The sequence below is a fragment of the Meles meles genome, chromosome 15, assembly GCF_922984935.1.
Source record: "Meles meles chromosome 15, mMelMel3.1 paternal haplotype, whole genome shotgun sequence".
Taxonomy (NCBI): domain Eukaryota; kingdom Metazoa; phylum Chordata; class Mammalia; order Carnivora; family Mustelidae; genus Meles; species Meles meles.
In genome coordinates this window covers 33,855,683-33,876,600 of record NC_060080.1, presented here as the reverse complement: position 1 = coordinate 33,876,600, position 20,918 = coordinate 33,855,683, and the positions used below count along the sequence as shown (strand labels likewise).

General features: G+C 38.0%; 1 pseudogene; it reads right to left on the bottom strand.

Moving 5' to 3' along the window:
• Positions 1-1,939: 1,939 nt before the first annotated feature.
• Positions 1,940-2,881, bottom strand: LOC123925507 (annotated as a pseudogene).
• Between the last annotated feature and the right edge of the window lie 18,037 nt (positions 2,882-20,918).

Here is a 20,918-nt window from a genome sequence, read left to right as displayed (position 1 = left end):
CATTGTGTAAATATACCACAATTTATTTATCTAGTCTTCTGTTGATGGACATTTGGATTGTTTTCAGTTTTGGGTTATTATGGAAAGAGCTGTTTGAGCAAGTCTTTTTGTGGACATATGCACATATTTTTTGTGGACATAATTTTTCATTTCTCTTAAGTAAATATGTGCATGTGCAACTCTTGTCATAGGGTAGATGAGTACTTGGCTCTATAAGTAACTGCTTAACTTAACTTCAAAAGAAACTGACAGAACTAATGCCTTTTTATTCTACAATAATGCGAGAATCGCCCAGCTGTATCCTACAGCCAGATTTTGATTTAGCAATTTTTTTAAAGAAATATTTAGTAAATTTACTCAAATGAAGAAAGCTTAAATGATACAGAACTGAAAATATTAGGAATCAATATACAATAAAAAGTGAATATAAATTAGCCAACTCCAATGACATTTCTGGTTAAGCTTTCATACAAATACATATTCACCTTTTTCTTTTATGTAGGAATAATAGATACATACATGATACAATGATTCTGTCAAAAAAAAATCAGAGATCCTAAAAATATTCTCAAGTTTTAAAATGATATGGAATAGGTTTTAACAACCACATTCTACATGAGCGGAAACCCCTGATTTAATTCCATGATTTTATCATGCCAGGAGCATGGTCAGTTTTAATTTTTTTTAAACAGGTGTTGGTGTCATATACATTGGCTTATTAATAATTAAGGTATTTTACATACACAGTCTCAGTGTGGGCGTATTTTTAATATTGATTATTTGCTATGACGTTAAACTTGCAAAGTCTTTTCAAAATAAGAAACTAGGGGCACCTGGGTGACTCAGTTGGTTAAGTCACTGCCTTCGGCTCAGGTCATGATGGGATCGAGTCCCGCATCAGGCTCCCAGGTCCGCAGGGAGTCTGCTTCTCCCTATGACTTTCTACCCTCTCATGCTCTCTCTCACAGTCTCTCTCTCTCTCAAATAAATAAATTAAAAAAAAAGAAAGAAACTAGCTGCACGCATTTAAGTGTTTTCTTCTAAAACACAATCTTCAAAAAAGTCATGATGATTGGTCTTTGTGATTCTTGGTAATAAGTCCTGTCTTCTTTTTGACATAGTATAACTTACATTCTTACGCAGGATTGCATTAAGACCAGTAGTTCATTCATTTATTTATTTATTTATTTATTTATTTATTTATTTATTTTTTATTATTATTTAAAGATTTTTATTTATTTATTTGACAAACAGAGATCACAAGCAGGCAGAGAGGCAGGCAGAGAGAGAGGGGGAAGCAGCTCCCTGCTGAGCAGAGTGCCCGATGTGGGCCTTGATTCTGGGACCCTGAGATTATGACCTACGCCAAAGACAGAGGCTTAACCCAGTGAGCCACCCAGGCACCCCAAGACCAGTGGTTCTTAAACAGTGTTACCAAATAACCATGTAAATCCCAAATGCAACAAAGGCGGGCAATCTTCATAGTGTACTTTCACCTCATTGAAGTTGAAGCTGCTCCTTCTGGATGTTTTTCCACTTCAATGTGAAGTAGATTGTTAGGGTTTCATTAGTGGTTTCGTATGTGGCTTTTTTTTTTTTTTAAGATTTTATTTATTTATTTGACAGAGAGAGATCACAAGTAGGCAGAGAGGCAGGTAGAGAGAGAGAGAGAGGGAAGCAGGCTCGCTGCTGAGCAGAGAGCCCGATGCGGGACTCGATCCCAGGACCCTGAGATCATGACCTGAGCCGATGGCAGCGGCTTAACCCACTGAGCCACCCAGGTGCCCCTCGTATGTGGCTTTTAAAGAAAAGAAAAAAAGAAAAAGGTTTTGATTTCTTTTCACAGTTCACAGTTCTTAGATGAGACTTTTTTTTTTTTTTTGAAATTTTAGTCTGGGGACGTTTTGAATAATAAATCTTCTTTAGTAGATGAAGTCTGTCAATGCAACTGTAGTAAATAAGCACTTACATCCTTGGCTATATTACCAGTATATCCTGGAACCAAAGTAAGATGGTTTTCCTGTTCCCATAATCCCCTTAACTGTTGTTTTACAATCTGAATATTTCCATCATGTATCATTTCTGTTTTGGATGATAGTTCTGACCACCACTTTTTTATGACTGCTTGAAGCTGGTTTAAACCAACTATTATATATTCTTCAAATTCGCTTTTAAGTAGGAACTTTCCTACTTAAATCTACACAGCAAATCTAGCAAATCTAGCAAATCTACACAGCAGCCAAGTGAGATGTATTGTTTTTCTTCCTGTGAACTATTGGTGAGCACAGGAACGCAGTCCACAACAGCTCCAAGGTCTTCTATCCTCACCCAATAAACTACAAGTTCACTTCTACTCCTCTTCCCCCAGAATGTTACAGCTACATTCAATCTCAAATTCCGGTTGAACAAAACCTGTGCCATTGTTTCAGGGTCTTGAGAAACCTCAGAAAAAAGCCCGCTATGTTTTGATGATGCGCTTTCAGTCTGTGAAGAACCAGAATCACCGGAGTTAACCAAATACGTTTGACGATCATGGCATACCTTTTCAGGCAGGTGGGCTGCACAAGCCAGTTCATTTTCTTTATTTGCCATGTCACAGCCCCCACTTATAGGGGACTGTTTTTTCCCTGCAACCAGAATTTGGAAAAGGATGATGTACTTTCTTTCTGTGGTAGACCCCCTGATATAGTTTATCTGGGTTTTCCACAGCTTGTCCAACTGTTCTATTTATGTAAGCAGCCAACTCTTTGGGAGCTTTCCTAACCTCCTTCATGCTCTTATTAGTAAAATTTGAGATCCCTTTTCTAGGAAGATCAGTGGAATGATCCTCAATATTATTATAAAAGTTTTTTTTTTAAACGTTGTGCGCTTCAGATGCCATAGTCTCTTAAAATATTGATGCCTCATGGCACCTCAGGATGCCTCAGCCCAGACCCGGCACTGATCACCTGAGCCCAACAGCCCAGAACATTCTTCCATTCTTGCGCGGAACCCCACTGTAAGCCATTCAAACACGGCTGTGCATGCAGCCCTCCGGGATCCGTTGTAGCAATTTTTCTTAATTAATAACTTCTGATATAAGTTTTTTAAAAAATAGATTTAACCTAATTGATGTATTATTCAAAAGAGACTTAAATTTTAATTGAAATACAGGGTAAAAAACTATAAATATATTTTTATTTGTCTATGTAATACAGTGCATCCCTATGGAGAATACATCTGGTAAAGACAAGTCTGTAGGTTGCTGTTGTGGGAGCCAATGGTTTTGACCATTATGGTCAGGAAGAGTCCAGCCAGTAGAGGCACTGCCAATATATTAAATATATTCCATATATAATAACACCCAGAACTTTACTACTACCAGTGATGAGTTGAGAAGGCTGAGCCCACACTATGTGATGAGAATTTGCCCTCTTTTCTTCATTTGTTGCAGTTTGGCAATTGCATGTGATGTTAGACCAGTGCCAAGATCATAACTGCTCTTTTGTGTATTGCTGTGTTGAAATTACTTGTGAGGTAGGAATTTTTAAAAATTAACAATAGTTAAGGTAGTAATGCGTATATATGTATACACATTATGAATATATGAATATATTCCAGTACCTATGAAGTGCCCAGTGTGCCTCTTTCCAATTATATCCTCCTTCCTCTTCCATTTTCAGGGATAACCACAATCTTGAATTTTGTGATTAGCATTTCCTTACATTTCTTTATAGCCTTGCCTTTTATATTCTTAAATTAAATTTTGCTTAGATTCCCATGTTTTTGACATTTGTGTTAAAGGAAACGTATATATTCTGCAACTTGCTTTGTTCCCTTTTTGTATTATACTTACTCATGCTCATGCATGTAGCTATAGTTCAATCATTTCTCCTCTTGGTAGAAAATTGAGTTATTTCTAGTTTCTCTTTGCTGGGGAAAACAATGATATTCCAAATATGGTTTCCCTTTCTTTATTTCTTCCTCTTTCTCTTTCTTTCTTTCATTCTTTCTTTGAGAGAGCAAGAACAGAAGGGAGGGGCAGAAGAAGAGGGTGAGAGAGAATCTTAAGCAGGTTCCGTGCCCAATGTGGGGTTTGATGCAGGGCTTGATCTCAAAACCCTGAGAACATGACCTGAGCCAAGAGTTGGTCACTTAACTGACCAAGCCACTCAAGCACCCTTCAAATACGTTTATGTATGTCTCCTGATAAATAGATGCAAAATTTTCTATAGAGTATAATCTTTGGAGGAGAAATTGTTGGGTCATAGAATACGCGGATTTACACTTTGCTGGATAATGACAAATTGTTTTCCAAAGTAGTCATATTAATTTATACTCTCACCAGGAGTGTATAAAAAGTCCCTTTGTGTCAGAAATTCTTATTGCCTAGTTTTTTAGTTTTTGTCAGTTTGGTACATTTAAAATGAAATCTCCTGGTCTGATTTACATTCTTCTGATTACTAATGAGAATAGAGTGCCTTTTCATATTTTAGATTTGTGTTTCTGCTTCTGTGAAGTGTCTTCCTTTGCCCATTTTTTTTTAAATTTTATTTATCTGACAGACAGAGATCACAAGTAGGCGGGGGGGGGGGGGGGAGCAGGCTCCCTGCTGAGCAGAGAGCCCGATGCGGGGCTCTATCCCAGAACCTTGGGATCATGAGCTGAGCCGAAGGCAGAGGCTTTAACCCACTGAGACCCTCAGGCGCCCCGTTTGCCCATTTTTATAAAAGGTTTTCTTTTTCCTTATTATTGGTAGGTTTTCTTTTAAATCTCTTTTGTGGATTATGTGCTTTTCAGATAATTTCTCCCAGTTCTTAATTTTTTTTTAAAGATTTTATTTATTTATTAGCCAGAGAGAAAGAGAGTGAGCACAGGCAGACAGAGTGGCAGGCAGAGACAGAGAGAGAAGCAGGCTCCCCGCTGAGCACGGAGCCCGATGTGGGACTCGATCCCAGGACGATGGGATCATGACCTGAGGCGAAGGCAGCCGCTTAACCAACTGAGCCACCCAGGCGTCCCAGTTCTTAATTTTTTAAGTAGTTGCATTTATCAGTTTTTCCTTTAGGATCTATGCTTCTTTGTCTTCCTTTTCAGGAGTTCATAAAGAAACCCACCTATGTATTTTTTCTAAAATGTTTTCATTTTTTTCTCTTTTTATTTATATCCTTCAATTTCACTTTCCCCTCATGTGAAAAGCCATTTGCTGCAGCACAATTTACTGCATGGTCCTTCCTGTTCTGCGTCTCCATCACACATGACGCTTGTATGGATGCATACTTCTTCATGGACTCTGCTCAGTTCTGTTGATCTGTATTTCTCTTTCTGTTCCAACATCACACAATAACTTGTAAAATACTGAACATAACTGCAGCTAATTAAGTAGCCCTTTTAAATAATCCTTCCCATCACCTCTTTTTTGGTCATCTATAGAAAAGTTTGCACAAAATCGGGGTGCTTTTTCTTTGAGCATTTGGTAGAAACTTGCCTGTGAAGCCATCCAGTTCTGATATTTTCTTTGGAGGAAGATGCTTAGTTACCAGTTAAATTTATTTTGTTCTTTTCATTCTCTATCTGCAGTTGTGTTCTTGTTTTAATTACATTTTAAATTGTATTTTCTTTCTTTTTTTCTTGATGAAAATTGCTAATATCAGTTTAGTATTATTTTTTAAAAACCAACTCTTGGTTTATTTCATTTTCTTCATACTTTTCTTGTCTATTTAAATTTTGTTCTCATCTTTCACTTCTTTATTTGGATTTCTTTGAGCTTATTATATTGTTTTTATTCCTAAGGACTTAAATGAATGTTTAGGCTATTAATTTTTAGCTTTTCTTATTTAGTAATACAAGTATTTCTGGCTATCCATTTTTTTCAAAGTTCCATTTTAGGGGCACCTGGTGGCTTAGTTGGTAAGGTGGCTGCCCTTGGCTCAGGTCATGATCCCAGGATTCTGGGATCGAGCCCCTGCTCAGGAGAGAGCCTACTTCTCCCTCTCCCTCTGCCTGCCCCTCTGCCTACTTGTGCTATCTCTCTGTCAAATAAATAAATAAAATCTCTAAAAAATAAAACAAAAACAAAACCAAAAAACTCCAAAGTACCATTTTAGCTTTATCCTACAGGTTATGACATGTGGGATTTTCTCTTTTGTTTAGTCATCAGTATTTTCTTTTTTTTTTTTTTTAAGATTTTATTTATTTATTTGACAGACAGAGATCATAAGTAGGCAGAGAGGCAGGTAGAGAGAGAGAGAGGAGGAAGCAGGCTCCCTGCTGAGCAGAGAGCCCAATGTGGGGCTCGATCCCAGGACCCTGGGATCATGACCTGAGCCAAAGGCAGAGGCTTTAACCCACTGAGCCACCCAGGCGCCCCAGTCATCAGTATTTTCTAAATTCATATAATTTCTTTTTGGGCCTTTATGCATCAACATCTAACATAGATTTTCTGTGTGTGCCTACTATGTACCAGGGTCTTTTCTAGACCTTTGGGATATATCAGTTAAAATAAATACACGGAGACAAAAGTCTCTATGGTAGTGAAGCTTTTGGTACCTGCCCATATCTCTTTATCTTTGAGGTCTCAGAAACAGTGACCATACATGCTCATGTATTTCTACATCTATCTACAGAATGTTCTTGACACAGAAGCAAGCTTGGGTTAATGCCCAGGAGTGATCTTCAGCCCGTGAAGTGTGAGATGATTCTGAAGCACACTTACACAGTCTGAGCGTCCCAGTAGGATGGCACCTGTTTCTCTAGTAGTAGCCTGCTCAATATCATACACTGTATTAACTTTCTTCTCTTTCCTCTTTCACCACCCACCCCCCTCACTGTGCTTTCTGGCAATGCCTTTCAAAGGAGCTACTTGCATTCACATCTTTTTTTCTAAGTCTGCTTGAAACGAGCTAAGGTTACATTCTAGTGGGGGAGATAATCAATAGATAAAACAAAAAGGTAAATTATACAGTATTTTCAAGAGGTAAGTGCAGAGAAGAAAAGAGCAGGGCAAAAAGTATTTGGAGCCATAGGTGAGGGTTTGCAATTTCATATTGGGTGGTCTGGGTGGGTTTCATTGAGAAAGTAGCATTTTAAACCAAGACTAAGGAAGTGGTAGATTTAGCCACATGGTTGTCTGGGGGAGGAGCATTCCAGTGGAAGGTACCAGCTGTCTGCAGGCTAAGGGGGAGAATGTGATTGGTATGTTTGAGAAACAGCAGGGACCACAGTGCGGCCAGAGGAGCAACATGGAAATTAGTAGTAAAAGAGGTTTAAAGAGTAGTGGAACCAGTTACATTAGGCCACTATGTGCAATTTAGTTTTTACTCTGGGTGAAATGGGGAGACACTGGATGGGAATAGAAGGGACCTGATTGACTAAGATTTACAAAGAGCAGTGGGGCTGCCATGGTGGGAATCGTCTCTGGGGAGCTCAAGGTATATTGGAGAATCCGTTCAGAGACGATTGCCATAATTCAGATGATATATAAAGGCTTCACTTGAGAGTGGGGTCAATGAAGATGGTGGGAAATGGCCACTTCTGTAAGTATTCTGATGGTGGAAACAAAAGAATTTCCAGATGATTGAATATGGCATGTGTAATGAGAAACGGGGTCAAAGATGGGTCCAGAGTTTGGCTTTAACCATCTACTAAGATGTACATTTCCTAGAAATGAGATTGTTGGTCCAGAAAAGGTGACTGATATTTTGAAGGCCTTGTCAGGTTGTTCCCTTTAGCAGTCCTACCTGTGACAGATCAAAGGTCTACTAAAAATCTTCTGGTGATAAAATCTCTGTTTTCGAAAGTTTGAAAATTTCTTTATTCTACCCTTGCTCTTTTTAAAAAATTAATATATAATGTCTTATTTGCTTCAGGGGTACAGGTCTGTGAATCATTAGTCTTACACAATTCACAGCAATCACCATAGCACACACCCTCCCCAATGTCCATAACCCAGACACCCTATCCCTACCCATCCCACCCCCCAGCAACCCTCAGTTTGTTTCCCAAGATTAAGAGTCTCTTATGGTTTTTCTCCCTCCCCCCACCTCATCTTGTTTCATTTTTTCCCTCACTACCCCCCACGACCTCCTGCCCTGCCTCTCAAATTCCTCATATCAGTGAGATCATATGATAATTGTCATTCTCTGATTGGCTTATTTCGCTCAGCATAATACTCTCTAGTTCCATCTACGTCGTTGCAAATGGCAAGATTTTGGGTTTTTTGAAGGTTGCTTATTATTCTATTATATATATATGCCACATCTTCTTTTTTTTTTTTTTTTAAAGATTTTATTTATTTATTTGACAGACAGAGATCACAAGTAGGCAGAGAGGCAGACCGAGAGAGCGAGAGAAGCAGGCTCCCCGCCGAGCAGAGAGCCCGATGCGGGGCTCAATCCCAGAACCCTGAGACCATGACCCGAGCCGAAGGCAGAGGCTTTAACCCACTGAGCCACCCAGGCACCCCTAAGTCCTAAACTCTTAATAGCTTTAAATATGAACTTTATTTCTCATTCATGCAAATTTCTCTGAGGATCCAGTGTTTCTGCAGAACAGCTCCCTTCCGCACTGAGATACAGGAATCCAATTTGCTTACATTTTGTGCCTTTACTATCTCAAACTGGGGATTCAAGGCTTGCCACAGCAGAGGAAGAGAGGGCATGGAGAATTTAAGTCTTACTTCTGAGTGCTTCAGACCGGAAGGGGCATGTATGAGTTCTGCTAATAGCCCATTAGCTGGAAATAGTCACATTGGCTACAACCAAATTTCAGAGGAGTCTGGAAAATATAAAGTAACACATGGAATAATCAGTGAATAAAAATGATGTCTGCAAATTCTCTGTTTTATTTTTAATTTTTTAAAAAGGATTTTATTTATTTATTTGTCAGAGAAGGAGACAGAGAGCACAAGCAGGGGGAGCAGCATGCAGAGGGAGAAGCAGGAGCCCCGCTGAGCAGGGAGCCCAATGCGGGACTTGATCCCAGGACCCTGGAGTCATGACCTGAGCTGAAGGCAGACACTTATTGCCCCTTTCTATATTAACTTATAAATTTGTTTTGTCTCATAAATATTAGCAAAATAAAACTATATGTACAGCTTAAGAAATTCTTCCATATAACCACCACCCTGGTTAAGAACACTATCAACACTCCAAAGCATACCATTTACTTCTCTTCATCATAATTTTTCTACCCCCAAAGATAACTACTTATCCTGAATTTTATAATAACAATGGTTCTGCTTACTATTTTTTTTTAAGATTTTATTTATTTATTTGACAGAGAGAGATCACAAGTAGGCAGAGAGGCAGGCAGAGAGAGAGGAGGAAGCAGGCTCCCTGCGGAGCAGAGAGCCCGATGCGGGACTCGATCCCAGGACCCTGAGATCATGACCTGAGCCGAAGGCAGCGGCTTAATCCACTGAGCCACCCAGGCGCCCCTGCTTACTATTTTTTATTATTATATAACTTTTTACTCTTCATGGTTTTTCACTTAAATAATATAGTTTAGTTTTGCTTGTTTGGGACTTTATATATACTGTACATATTTTTGGGTTTTTTTGTTTGTTTTGCTTGTGTCATGAGATTTGTCTGTGTTCTTCCATCCAGTTGCAGTTTGTTCATTTCGCTGGTCAGCTATGATGGGCATTTCGGCTTCAGCGTTTTTTTTTTGTTTGTTTTTTGTTTTTTTTTTTTTGTATTTTGAATCAATGCTGCAATAACTATTATTGTATAGTGTACAGATATACATGAGTTTTTCTTGAGTCGTCATACAGTAATGCAGTCACATTGGGTAGGGGGTATTTTCCATTCTAATAGATAATGCCAGACTTTTCCAAAGTGTATGTATTAGTTTATTTAGTTTATTCTCTTACCAGTTGTATTTGAGATTGAGATTCCCCTTGCTCTACACACTTGCCAAATCTGACATTGTCAGACTTTTGAAAATTTGCCAATGTATTTTGATGTGTAATGTAGTTTTTCTCTGATTTTACTTTTAACCTTGCCGAGTGAACACCTTTTGATGTGTTCATTGGCCATTTCTCTCTTTTCTTTTCTTTCTTTCTTTTCCTTCTCCTCCCCCTTCCCCTGCCCCTTCTTCTTCTTCTCATTCACCCCTCCCCTTCCCCCTCCCCCTCCTCCATCCCTCCTCCTCCTCCTTCTTCTTCTTCTTCTTCAAGCTACATTGCCTTTTATATTGATTTCTAGAAGTTTTAAAAATTTTAAATCCCTTCTAGATAATGTTCTGTTCAGTTCTTTTAAATCTTTAACTAGAGTAAACATGTATATTTAAATCTTTACTCTATAATTCTAGTATCTGCCATTTAAGTGGATCTGATTTTATTTGTTATTTCTACTGATTTTTGCTCATAGGGGGCTGATTTCTTGTATGTTTTCAGTTTTGACTGTGAGTTCATGTTCCTTGGGAGTTTATCTGTAAAAAATCTTTCATGTTTTGGTCTTAAGGTGTTCTCTTCCAGAGTACTTGAGTTTGTCTCTGCTTGGTGTCAAGGCATAGTGCTAATTCATGACTATTTTAAATTACTGCCTAAGGCTTCTGGGGAGTCTCAGAAGCAAGTAATACGACTTTAGCTCCATCCCAATTGAGATCAGGCTTCTGGTGAAGCATTTTCAGAAGAAATGATCATTCCTTCTCATCCCAGAGCTAAAAGAAATAAAATAGGCAAGTATCTTTATCTTCTCCTTGCGTAGTATGGAGTCTTTTAAAAATTTCAGTTCATTCTTTCACTAAGATGTCAGCTCTCAGGGATTTATTTTTTTATTTTTTTTATGAGAGTCTAATCCAACGTCCCATTTGGTTTAGTCCCTAGGTTTATCCATGTTCTTTAGTCACATAGCCTGCTAAGCATGAAGCTGTCGGCCTCTCGGGATCAGCAGATGTTCCCATGACAGGTACCAGCACAAGTATTTTGTTCTCTCTCTGGATTCTGCTTGTCATTTCTGGCCTCTGAGGATTGCTTTCAATTTCTTGTCAGTTCTTTTGTAAAGTCATAGAGATTTTTCTTCTTTTTTTTTCTACTTTCCTTTCCCCTGAATCTAGCTTTTTGAAATATTCTATACTATAAGAATTTTGCATGGTGTCTGATGACTCATATTGTGGAATAAGAAGTGAAGTATTTTCTTTTTCTTAAGTAAGCCATAGAACAGACACAAAATAATCATCATAAAATGTCACTCTCCCTTGCTTTATCTCATATCTTGAATTGGTTGGAAATTGTTGGTGTTAATCCAACAGATTAGAAATGTGCACGTAAATGGGCCATATGGATCAGAAGGGAAAATAGTCAAAAACTAATAATAGACAATGAAGAAAGCCACTTGAGGGATGCTACCCTCATATTGCACTCTTTCCTCTTCAGTGTTGATAAGAGGAAGTAAGAGGGGAAAATATTTTGATTGCTGTCGAAACTGATTTCTCAAACTGCCTGTTTAAATCCAATGATGAGGAAATTAAAATAGAATTCATTTGCTTTACAAATAGTGCATTTAACATATTATTTAAGGTCACTTTAATAAGTAACGAAATGTACACAATTGTCTTGCACATACTGTTGACTAACATGAACACTGCCTTGCCAGTACTAGCAGTCTCTGATCAGTATAATTTAGTACCACGTGGGAATCATTGGTCTGAGAAACTTTTATTATTGATGCAAAATTAATCAATTTTGGATTTTGAAATGTTTTCAGCCAACAGTTGAAATTTGTTCTTATTTTAAAAAAATATGTGTAAGTAAAGTTCATACATTTCCATCTGAGCAAAAGCATATCAGAAAAGATTACTGCTAACAATTATGATGCACATTTTAAAATTTTTACATGTACTTGCTAAAAAATGGTTGTGATATTGTGATTTTTATTGTCCTTTTGCTAATTTCTATTTTATAAAATGTATAATTTAAATATTTAATATATAATATATCTGATTTTAAAAAGCAATTTTTCACAAGTAAAAGGTACATATATAAACCACTATTATATAATACCACTGGCAGATTAAAAATGATTAGGATTGAAGCTCAATAGCAAATCATCTTTTATTAAAGAAGAATGAATTTTATTTTAGTGTCTTAATAATAATGTTCTTTTTAAATTCTTCATGCACAAAATCAGATATTAGAAACATTTACTGTGTAACTTAAGGTTAATTTATAAAACATACCTGTTATATTGTCAAATTTATTTATATATGTAGTTTAACTGTTGTTTTTGGCTAGAGTGTTCTATAGCGTAATAATTATACAGTGTTGACTTAAGTACATTATTTTACAGATGTTATGGGTAGCACCATTCTTTAAATAAATTTTTTCCCTATAAAGAAGTTGAGTTAAAAGTGAATGCTAATATTTATTTTATAATAGCCAAGACAGTAAAACTTTCCTTTTAGTGAGTTTTTAAATGAAACTGTTAAGTCTTCTATTACTGGTTTACATTACTTCATCCAGAACAAAATGTATTAGTAGTAGAATTTATCTAACCAGTGGAATGGATATTGATTGGAGCTTTACTTTCCACAGACTGTTGAGTGAGGAGAACATCTCCTGCTGTTTAAATGTTGTTTAATCTCCACTTTGCCCCCCCCTCCATAAATCCATTAAACAGTATTATTCCCTTGTGGAAGAGTTGTTCTCCAGTAAACTTTCTGTTATCTTTTTTTTTTTTTAAGATTTTATTTATTTATTTGACACAAAGAGAGAGAGATCACAAGTAGGCAGAGAGGCAGGCGGGGGGGGGGGGAGGGGGAAGCAGACTCCCTGCAGAGCAGAGAGCCGACTTGGGGCTCAATCCCAGGACCCTGAGACCAGGACCTGAGCCGAAGGCAGAGGCTTTAACCCACTGAGCCACTCAGGAGCCCCTCTGTTATCTTTTTTAGAAAGAATACCACCCTGGCCCAAGCTGTAGATGGGCATACAGCCACACAAGTTCACCACCTTTCCCAGCCTCCATAACAACCAGATGGGGGCTACCTTGTAAATGGAAGTAATGTGTGCAATATTCTGTTGCATTCTCTGTAAGGGAAGTTCTTGACCTTCATTTTCTCTTCTTCCTCTTCTGACATGCTAGAACATGCAGATAAGATGTTACAGGGACAGTTCCAGTCCTGCTGAGTAGGGTAGCACCCCAAGGGACAACAAAACAAGAAAGAGGGACCTGGGTTCTTGGAGATCTAATGGGCTAAATTTGCCCTTCTACCTACCAATCCTGTGCTGTGACCACCCACCAGTTCTAGACTGTTAGATAAGAAAGAAAGGAACTTCTTTCTTGACTGAGCTGAGTGAACCACTATATTTTTGAGCCTTTTATATAAATATAGTTGGTCAGCGCATATCCTAACACATCTAATAAATAAGCTAATACAGCTTCCATATCTGTGTTGTCAGATATGCTCGCTGTTAGTCCTATAGCTACTGAGCACTTTAAATGTGGCTAGTGTGATCGAAAAAACTGAATTTTTAATTGTATTTAATTTTAATTTGTTTACATTTAAATAGCACATGTAGCTAGCGGGTATCATATTGGACTACTAAACTTTTAGACATTATATACACATTAAAACTTATACCTTTATCAAGTTAAAATTTTACAGAGACAAAAACATGGATTACAAAACTATTTAATCAAATTCTTCTAACTAAAATTAGGACCTTAAATGTCATATTTGAATATTTTATTTTATTTTAAAGATTTATTTATTTATTTGACAGAGAGAGAACACAAGCAGGCAGAGAAGCAGGCAGAGAGAGAGGAGGAAGCAGGCCTCCTGCTGAGCAGAGAGCCCGACGACGTGGGGCTCGATCCCAGATCTCTGAGATCATGACCTGAGCCGAAGGCAGAGGCTTTAACCCACTGAGCCACCCAGGCGCCCCTATATTTGAATATTTTAAAGATCAGGAAAAAGACACAAACATTGCTAAAATTCTTGTAAGGCTTATGAAATGAATTATACCTGGTTATTGGAAATGCCCCCTAGTGGTGAATATTTCTTGCTCTTGGGGATAGTTTCTGCCATTAATGGGACAGTTTGACTTACTCCACTTCCTTGTATCAACTCTGTTTACACACGATGAGGACAGTATATCTGCATGTGTTATATATTTAATAAACAGAGTACTCACATATATTAACATCTTGCTTAGTATTAACGGTTAATACAAAGTGATTCTATTCTGCTACAATCATTTTTCTTGTGTAGTTTTATGTTAATTTTCTTAAAAAAATAATATAGTGGACATTTAATCAATCAGTTGTATCCATTGACTATTCACTTTTGGATACTTGAATGGTTGCAGGTTAACCAATGAAAGTTCCTGTAAGATGTCTCTTTAGTCCCCCAATGTCACATACATTTTGAAAATGTTCCTACTTTTTAGCCACAATAAGGTGTTGCATTTCCTTCATGAGAGTTTACTTGGAATTAGTTATCTTCCAAGTTTCTTTGTCTTTTTGCTGCAAGGAGGTGTGCATGAATGTTGATGAGCAAACATTTTGAGTTGGGTTACTTCTAATGACAGAAATGTGAAAAAGAAAATTGTCCTTGAGGCCCTGGTTTCACATTGATTTTTTTTCCATTTTAATAACTAGTGTTATATAATCCTTTAAACTCTATGTCTAATATAAGCTTGATTTTCTTTATAATATGCCTTTTAGACTTTTAGCTTTCTATAGAAGTTTTCAGTGCTTTCTTCTTACTGAAAAATTTTATGTCTCATCCATCATCATTTTGAAGGGAAGTGGGGAGAAAAGGATCTAATTTGAAGAATCCTAGCATTTTTGAACTGGCAGAGGCTTTAGAGATCATTAGTGTGTTCCTTTCATTCTACAGATAAAAAATTGAATACTCAGAGTGGACAACTTATCATAAGCTATATGCATGTGTGTATATGTATGTGTACACACACATGCATCCCTTCTTAAATTGCTAAAAATAATTAGTCATGCCCTGCTGGAGTTGGGCTTTGCTGACTTTCCTTTAAGTGTCTTGGGATTCTTAGACAGATCCAGGAGGTGGATCAGAATGTTCTGGGGTCTGGATTCAGATTGAACTCTCTCCCTAAGGGACTGTTCCGAGGCTTTCCCTGGGGGTAGGAATTAAATCTATTCTCTCTCCGACCATCCTCAATCAATTCAGAAACCAAAGAGGTTATCAAGCCACTGCATATTAGAATGGGAAAATGCCAGAGGGACAGTTCATGTCTCAGGTTATTCTGAGCTCATACAGTCTGTGTGTTGTGCCACAACTGGCCTGAGCTCGCAGAAGTTTTTGAGACAGGGCGCCTCGGTGGCTCAGTTGGTTGATGGACTGCCTTCGGCCCAGGTCATGATCCAGGAGTCCTGAGATCAAGTCCCCTGTCAGGCTCCCTCCTCAGCAAAGTGGTCTGCTTCTCCCTCTGACCTTCCCCCTATCATGCTCGCTCTCTCTCCTCTCCATTTTCTCCTCTCTCTCTCAAATGAATAAAATCTTAAAAAATTTTTTTTGAGATAAATGGTGTATGCCTTATGACTGAATTCTAGTATAAAAATTTTAAATAAAACAGCAGATAATCTTGGGAATCATGGAGGTCATCTAACTTATTTTGCTTATGTATAGAACAGAAAACAAATCTGGTTTAAGTTATATAGGACATTAAATTATTGTGGCATCCAAATTCATAATGAGCAAACATTTGTTAACTTTTAAAAGTTATAATAAGAATAGCAACAATGTACTTTAATTAGGTAAAACATATTTTTTAATTAAAGTGTTTTTGGATTATCAGTTAAAACTTTACACGTAACATTTTAAGCCCTTTTCATTTCAGGTAGATGTCAGATAAACATAACCAGTGTGCTTTATTCTTTAAGAACACATTTTGTAATTTTGTTGCACAGAGAAGACTGAGGGGGGAACATCTATTAGCGTTACCATCTTATGTCTAATAAGATATAGTAAACATAATAATCTTAAATTGTGAGGCTGTTAGTCCCCATTCTCAGTAGAAGCTTTTTCTTGACTGTGCTTTCTTATATTTGTTTCTTTGGATCTCTTTTTGGAAAGACTACATAACTAAGAACACAAGGTTAAAAACAAATTTTTTGTCATTGGACTAAAATACTTTTGTTTGTTTATAGTGGAACTTAACACTTTAGATAATTATGAAATATGATAACATAATCCTAGTGAAATTAGTAAAACAGTGCATGTTTCTATGATGAATAGCAAAGCCAATATGTTTTGTACAGCTAGTTTTACGCATACATAATTGTTTTTAATATTATTAAAAACCCTCAAAAATACAACAGTAGTCAATCCTAATACTTTAGAAACCACATTCTTAAAGGACAAAGATGAGAAATTAAAGTTTTCCTTTAGAAGATGTCTTAAAAAGCTGTCACTGAATCAAGGAAGTCATTTGATAAAGACAGCAGTTGACTAGAAATAGAAACTGCTGTTTAGCCTTTGGAATAAAGCCCTGGAAACAGCTACGTAGCTACATTTTATAGACTTTACTGGGCTATTAGCTTTATTGTTCAGAGCACATGGATTTATGCAAATCTTAACTATTTCTTGGAAGAAATGAACAATTACTTTATATTAAAACTTAAGAAAAAAAATCACACAGTTGATTTAAATTCATGGTACTGCTTAGGTAATTTTCATTATCTCAATTTGCAAATATAATAACTCATCCCTGAAATCCCCTCATCTGGCACTTCTCTCTTCTTAGCAAAATCTAATAGGGCAGAATTTCAGTTAAGTCTCATGTCATAATGATTTTTCTTCTTTTCTTAAGGTTTTTTTCTTAACCTACTTTAAGGCAATCAGGAAAATAAGCGATTAAAGCACATCTAGTGGTGCGGTGTCCTTAGTCTGTAGCATAAGTTGCTTTCTTCAGTTAATACAGAATATTCATTGTAAATTTATTGTGAAGGGAGACATTCCATTCCAAGAATGGAACTCTGAAAAACAACCAGAGGGTTTTGAAGGGGCGGGGGGGGGGGTGGGAGGTTGAGGAACCAGGTGGTGGGTAATAGGGAGGGCACATACTGCATGGAGCACTGGGTGTGATGCCAAAACAATGAACACTGTTATGCTGTAAATAAACAAATAAACGAATAAAAAAAAAAAAAGAATGGAACACCATAACTCAAATGTGGGAAGAATACCATCTATCTTTCTTTACAACTTTTGTTCTCATTTGTCCTCAAGCCCTTCATCTCACAAAGAGAGAGGAAAATTTAATTTGTCAATTAAAGTAGTTCCATTGTTCCCTAGTCAAAGCTAATTTTGTAGAGGAGTTTGACAAATACTCCAAGTATTTTCTGTTCTTGTCTTGGGAAATGGAGAAGAACCCATTCCCACATGGTGTTGAATGAGAACCCCATGCATACTTGCTGTTCTTCTGTGGAGGTGTTTATCTTAATGGTCTCTGGACAACGGAGTCGGTGTGATTGCTCACTTTCATCTGCTCATGATGGTCCATGTCTGCTGTGATTCTTGTTTTTTTCCATTGGCATGGTCAAGATGCGATGGTGGCCCCTTTCTTGTCTTCAGGTCTTGCTGGCAGTAGTTTCCTTGATTCTGGCTAAGACTCTAATTTGCTCATTTTCTTAGATGGTCTCTCCTATAAATGTGCTGTTACAGAGTCCCTTGTCTTCTTCCTGCAATAATCTTATTAGTGAGCTCCCCAGCTAGGACCCTCGGCTACTCTTCAGATCTTCTCTGGGACCTGCTGGGAATTCTGCATCCTCTGCATACCTGGCGTTAGGCCAGAACACAATGTCCTGACTCTACTACATTTGCTTTATGTTCATGCACAGCTTCTTCAAGGTGGTCTCCTTCTAGATTCCCAAATAGGAATGATGGCACAATCCTGCTTTTGGTTTCTCTGGCATTTTTGGGCTCTTCCTACCACTTTTCCTTAGATTTGGCCCTGGTGCTGAGCATACTTTGGGAACAAAGCAGGAGATGGGAGGACACTTGTGAATAACCTCTTTTCCCTTTCTCTCTCTATTTGGTTCCTTTCTTGGTCAAAAGGGCTTTATTCTCTCTCCTCTTATCTCATTGGGACTTCTTTCAGTCAAATCCTTCTGTTTTCTTAGGTGGATTTGCCCTCTTCTAACTGGGGCAGAAAATGGTTGAGAATTGCTAGGAAAAAAACCAAAAAGGAAAATATATCAGTAGATATTTTTAAAATATCCTCATTATATTCCTCCTCATAATACCCCCGGAATTTCATATAATGCTATCCTTATTTTAGAAGTAAGAGGCCAGTGAGAGAAATTAAGGACAGTCAGGAGTATATAGGACCGCAACTTCAGGTTTCTCTGCTTTAGAAACATCTCATTCAGTGGCTGTTTGTCAGAGTCCCTACATTGTGTGTGAAGCTTTTGGAATATTAACAAACATTATAAAACAATATAAAACATTGGCCCCTGTCATCTAGTTAGGCCGTCAAAACTGATGTGTTGTTGATTAAAAATAGCACATGAATGTCCAATGAATCAACACTGTCGTAGCATAGATAGAGTGATTGATTCAGACTGGGCTGATGAAAGAAGGTTTTGTGAGGGGGTAAAATATAAGCTACTCTTAGAAGTATGGATAGGATTCATACTGGAGTAGTTGAGGGAGGATGATAGTCTAAGGGAAAGATGTGACTGTAAGAAATGAATGGAGAAGGAAGAAATGAGATTTATTTGAGAAACAATTTCTGTAGTCAGTCACCTATGTGAGAAATGCTAGGGAAGCAAGATGGAACAAGAAATTTGGGGATGTCCTATATTAAGACATAGTGAGGTTTACCCTGATTAACAGGGCATTTGGGAAGAGTTATGACCTGAAACTAAATACTGCCAACACTTAGGGACTCACAAGCATGTCCTGAGAGAAACTGGTGGTCAGGTCACAAGGTTCCAAAGAGTGTGGAAACAGGTTGTTGGTTTTAACAAGGCTGCAGGGGTGTGAGTAAATATGGAAGGGAGCCAGGGGTCTTCCTATGTGAGTAGAGCTTAGAGTTCAGAGGCTATGATACTTGTAGACTATAAGGCTGAAGGGGAAATTTCTTAGTGGATGGAAAGGCTCCAGTCCAAAGAATGGCTCCAGTCCTGAGAGTAGCAAGAAAAAGGCCCCCTATCCTTGAGAGGGTCACTAGGATAATAACATGGGCTTGATGAGTAGCAAGGGGCATTTACTCTCTCTGGGAATCTCATCCAATTTCAGGGTTTATTGATGAATGCAAATGTATGTGACTTGCTCATGGCAGCACAGTTTATTGGCAAGGGTGGATTTTGGAGTCAGACAGACCTAGAATTCAGACAGGCTCAGTTGTATTTTTGGCTACTTGTATGATCTTGGGGCTGTGACCTTAATGTCCATTAAAAAATATCTTAAATGGAGATTAAACCTTATAATTAAAGAGTCATGTTGACAGCTGTTGGTAGATGAGGTAATATATGTAGACTGTCCGGCATATAACAGACACCAAGTAAGTATTGATTTTTCTTCCACTTACTGATACCATTTTCTTATTCTCAAATGCTTAGAGTCTCCTTCATCTAGATGCCCACACAGCCCCTCATATAAAATGCCTGCTGTCAAATTCATTATCTCTGCTCTCAATCCTGCTTTTCTTCTTCTTTTCCATTTGCATTTATGGCACTACCATGCTCCCTGTTGTAAGCCTTTAACCCAGAGGCTACCAAGGGTACAGAGCCAGGATTGGGGTGAGGCCAGGGATGTGAATTGTGCAAATGCAGGGTCAGAGTCTGTCTTTATTGAAATTTTTGATAGTTTCTGGCACAGCCACTGTGGAAAATAGTACAAATGTTCCTCAAAAAATTACAACTAGAATTACCATAGGATCTGGTAATTCCACTACTAGGTTTTTACCCAAAAAATAAAAAAATGTGAATTCAAAAAGATAGAGGCACCCCTATGTTTATTGCAGTGTTATTTTCGATAGTCAAATTATGGAAGCAGCCCAAGTATCCATCCATAGAGGAATGGATAAAGAAGACATGGTAGAGGGGCGCCTGGGTGGCTCAGTGGGTTAAAGCCTCTGCCTTCAGCTCAGGGCATGATCCCAGGGTCCTGGGATCGAGCCCCACGTCCAGCTTTCTGCTCCGCAGGGAGCCTGCTTCCTCCTCTCTCTCTGCCTACCTCTCTGCCTAGTTGTGATTTCTCTCTGTCAAATAAATAAAATATTAAAAAAAAAAAGAAGACATGGTAGATACCACAATGGAATATTACTCAGCATAAAAAAGAATGATATTTTGCCATTTGCAAGAACATGGATGCACCTAGAGAGTATAATATAATGCTAAGTGAAATAAGTCAACCAGAGAAAGACAAATACCACATGATTTCACTCATATATGGAACTTAAGAAACAAAACAAATGGACAAAGAAAAAAAAGCAAACCAAAAAACAGACTTTTAACTATAAAGAAAAAATGATGGTTACTAGAGGGGTTGGGTAGGGGGATGAGTGAAATAGGTGAAGGAGATTAGGGATACACTTACTGGAGGACACCTGGGTGACTCAGTTGGTTAAGCATCTGCCTTCAGCTCAGGTCAAGATCCTAAGATCTTGGGATTGAGCCCTGCATCAGGCTCCCTGCTTGGGGGAGTCTGCTCCTCCCTCTTTCCCCCACCCCCCACCATGCCATCTCTCTGGCTATCTCTCTTTTTCTCTCAAATAAATAAAATCTTTAATTAATTAATTAATTAATTAATTATATTTTATGTATTTGACAGAGAGAAATCACAACTAGGCAGAGAGGCAGGCAGAGAGATTGGAGGAAGCAGGCTCCCTGCGGAGCAGAGAGCCCGATGCGGGGCTCGATCCCAGGACCCTGGGATCATGACCTGAGCCGAAGGTAGAGGCTTTAACCCACTGAGCCACCCAGGCGCCCCTTTTAATTTATTTTTTTAATGAGATT